Genomic DNA, 4,021 nt, shown 5'->3' with positions numbered 1-4,021 from the left:
GTTATATTCATATTTGGATGTGAGGTTATGTTTGTGTGCTTTCATTCTCTTTGTTTTGTTGCCAAGACGATTAGTTTCTTGCTTCTTCTAGGGTATAGCTTGCCTCCTTATGTTAGGCTTTACCATTTATTATCCTTTGTAGTGCTGGATTTGTAGAAAGATATTGTGTAAATTTGGTTTTGTCATGGAATATCTTGGTTTCTCCATCTATGTTAATTGAGAGTTTTGCAGGATACAGTAACCTGGGCTGGCATTTGTGTTCTCTTAGGGTCTGTATGACATCAGTCCAGGATCTTCTGGCCTTCATAGTTTCTGGCGAGAAGTCTGGTGTGATTCTGATAAGTCTGCCTTTATATGTTACTTGACCTTTTTCCCTTACTGCTTTTAATATTCTTTCTTTATTTTGTGCGTTTGGTGTTTTGACTATTATGTGACAGGAGGTGTTCCTTTTCTGGTCCAATAGCTTCTTGTATGCCTATGGGTATCTCTTTTTTTAGGTTAGGGAAGTTTTCTTCTATGATTTTGTTGAAGATATTTACTGGTCCTTTGAGCTGGGAGTCTTTACTCTCTTCTATACCTATTATCCTTAGGTTTGATCTTCTCATTTAGTCCTGGATTTCCTGTATGTTTTGGACCAGTAGCTTTTTCCACTTTACCTTATCTTTGACAGTTGAGTCATTGATTTCTATGGAATCTTCTGCTCCTGAGATTCTCTCTTCCATCTCTTGTATTCTGTTGGTGAAGCTTGTATCTACAGCTTCTTGTCTCTTCTTTTGGTTTTCTATATCCTGGGTTGTTTCCATGTGTTCTTTCTTGATTGCTTCTATTTCCATTTTTAATTCCTTCAACTGTTTGATTGTGTTTTCCTGGAATTCTTTCAGGGATTTTTGCGATTCTTTCAGGGATTTTTGCGATTCCTCTCTGTAGGCTTCTACTTGTTTATTAATGTTTGCCTGTGTTTCCCTAAGGGAGTTCTTCACGTCTTTCTTGAAGTCCTCCAGCATCATGATCAAATATGATTTTGAAACTAGATCTTGCTTTTCTGGTGTGTTTGGACATTCCATGATTGTTTTGGTGGGAGAATTGGGCTCCGATGATGCCAAGTAGTCTTGGTTTCTGTTGCTTGGGTTCCTGCGCTTGCCTCTCGCCATCAGATTATCTCTAGTGTTACTTTGTTCTGCTATTTCTGACAGTGGCTAGACTGTCCTATAAGCCTGTGTGTCAGGAGTGCTGTAGACCTGTTTTCCTCTCTTTCAGTCAGTTATGGGGACAGAGTGTTCTGCTTTCGGGCGTGTAGTTTTTCCTCTCTACAGGTCTTCAGCTGTTCCTGTGGGCCTGTGTCTTGAGTTCACCAGGCAGCTTTCTTGCAGCAGAAAAGTTGGTCTTACCTGTGGTCCCGAGGCTCAAGTTCGCTTGTGGGGTGCTGCCCATGGGCTCTCTGCAGCGGCAGCAACCAGGAAGACCTGTGCCGCCCCTTCCGGGAACTTCAGTGCACCAGGGTTCCAGATGGTCTTTGGCTTTTTCCTCTGGCGTCCGAGATGTGTGTGCAGAGAGCAGTCTCTTCTGGTTTCCCAGGCTTGTCTGCCTCTCTGAAGGTTTAGCTCTCCCTCCCACGGGATTTGGGTGCAGAGAACTGTTTATCCGGTCTGTTTCCTTCAGGTTCTGGGGGTGTCTCAGGCAGGGGTCCTGCCGCTCCTGGGCCCTCCCTCACGGGAGCCCAGAGGCCTTATACAGTTTCCTCTTGGGCCAGGGATGTGGGCAGGGGTGGGCAGTGTTGGTGGTCTCTTCCGCTCTGCAGCCTCAGGAGTGCCCACCTGACCAGGCAGTGAGGTTTCTCTTTAGAAATATTTCTTAAGGAACTATTGCAAACATGTCAAAGCTAATTAATTGAAGAGGTAATAAGTGAGAATCGCACTGATGATCTCCAACTCTCCTCGCTAACTGCAAATTTAAAATATTTCAAAAAATGCCTACTTGTCTTTCCTTCCCTTTAGAAAAAGACCCTTTGATTCCTGCCCATGCCTAGAGCTGGAAGACAGTCTCCAGGAGTGCATATACACCTGAAATCAGAGCACCTGTTCTCAGAAAAAGCTGAAAGAAAACAGGAAAACTGTTCTACAGGAAGGGAAACAGACACAGAGGCCTACAGCAGGGTCAAGTCACTCTCAGACACAGCAAGACAAGCAAACACCAGAGACAACCCAATGGCTAGTGGCAAGCACAGGAACCTAAGAAACAGAAACCAAGACTACTTGTCATCATCAGAGCCCAGTTCTCCCACCAAAGAAAATACTGGATATCCAAACACACCAAAAAAGCAAGATTTAGATTTAAAATCACATTTTTTGATAATGATGGAGGACTTCAAGAAAGACATAGAGAACTCACTTAAAGAAATGCAGGAAAACAGAAATAAACAAGTAGAGGCCCTTAGAGAGGAAGCAGAAAAATCCCTGAAAGAATTGCAGAACACATTGCAAACAGGTGAAAGAATTGAACAAAACCGTTCAGAATTTAAAAATGGAAATAGAAACAATAAAGAAAGCACAAAGGGAGACAACCCTGGATATAGGAAACCTAAGGAAGAGACAAGGAGTTGTAGATACAAGCATCACCAACAGAATAAAAGAGATAGAAGAGAGAATCTCAGGGGCTCAAGATACCATAGAAAACGTTGACACAACTGTCAAAGATAATGTAAAACACAAAAAGCTCCTAGCCTAAAACATTCAGGAAATCCAGGACACAACGAGAAAATCAAACCTAAGGATAATAGGTATAGAAGAAAGTGAAGACGCCCAACTTAAAGGGCCAGTAAATATATTCAACAAAATTATAGAAGAAAACTTTCCTACCTTAAAGAAAGAGATGCCCATAAACACAAAAGCCTACAGAACTCCAAATAGATTGAACCAGAAGAGAAATTCTTCCCGTCACATAATAGTTAAAACACCAAATGCACAAAACAAAGAAAGAATATTAAAAGCAGTAAGGGGAAAATGTCAAGTATCATACAAAGGCAGACCTATAAGAATTACACCAGACTTCTCACCAGAGACTACGAAAGCCAGAAGATCCTGGACAGATACCATACAGACCCTAAGAGAACACAAATGCCAGCCCAGGTTACTGTATCCAGCAAAACTCTCAATTAACATAGATGGAGAAAGCAAGATATTGCTTGACAAAACCAAATTTACACAATATCTTTCTATTAATCCAGCCCTACAGAGGATAATAGATGGAAAACTCCAACACAAGGAGAGAAACTACACCCTAGAAAAAGCAAGAAAGTAATCTCCTTGCAACAAAACTAAAAGAAGAGAAGCATATAAACATAATCCCACCTCTAAATACGAAAATAATAGGAAGCAAAATCACTATTCCTTAATATCTCATCAGCAATGGACTCAATTCCCCAATAAAAAGACATAGACTAACAGACTGGATATGTACAGAGAACCTAGCATTTTGCTGCATGCTGGAAACACAGCTCAGAGACAAAGACAGACACTACCTCAGAGTAAATAGCTAGGAAAAAAACTTTGCAAGCAAATGGCCCAAAACCAAGCTGGAGTTGCCATTCTAATGTCAAATAAAATTGACTTTCAACCAAAAGTCAATAAAAAAAGATAAGGAAGGGCACTTCATATTCATCAAAGGAAAAATCCACCAAGATGAACTCTCAATCCTAAATATCTATGCTCCAAATGCAAGGGCACTTACATTCATAAAAGAACCTTTATAAAGCTCAAAGCACACATTGCACCTCACACATTAATAGTAGGAGATTTCAACACCCCACTCTCATCAATGGACAGATCACGAAAACAGAAATTAAACAGAGATATCGAGAAACTAACAGAAGTTATGAACCAAATGGATTTAACAGATATTTATAGAACATTCCATCCTAAAACAAAAGGATATACCTTCTTCTCAGTATCTCATGGTACCTTCTACAAAACTGACTATATAGTCAGTCATATATATATATATATATATATATATATATATGAAG

This window comes from Rattus norvegicus, chromosome 1 (genome assembly GCF_021556685.1).
Source record: "Rattus norvegicus strain SHRSP/BbbUtx chromosome 1, alternate assembly SHRSP_T2T, whole genome shotgun sequence".
NCBI lineage: Eukaryota > Metazoa > Chordata > Mammalia > Rodentia > Muridae > Rattus > Rattus norvegicus.
This window is presented reverse-complemented; position numbering follows the sequence as displayed.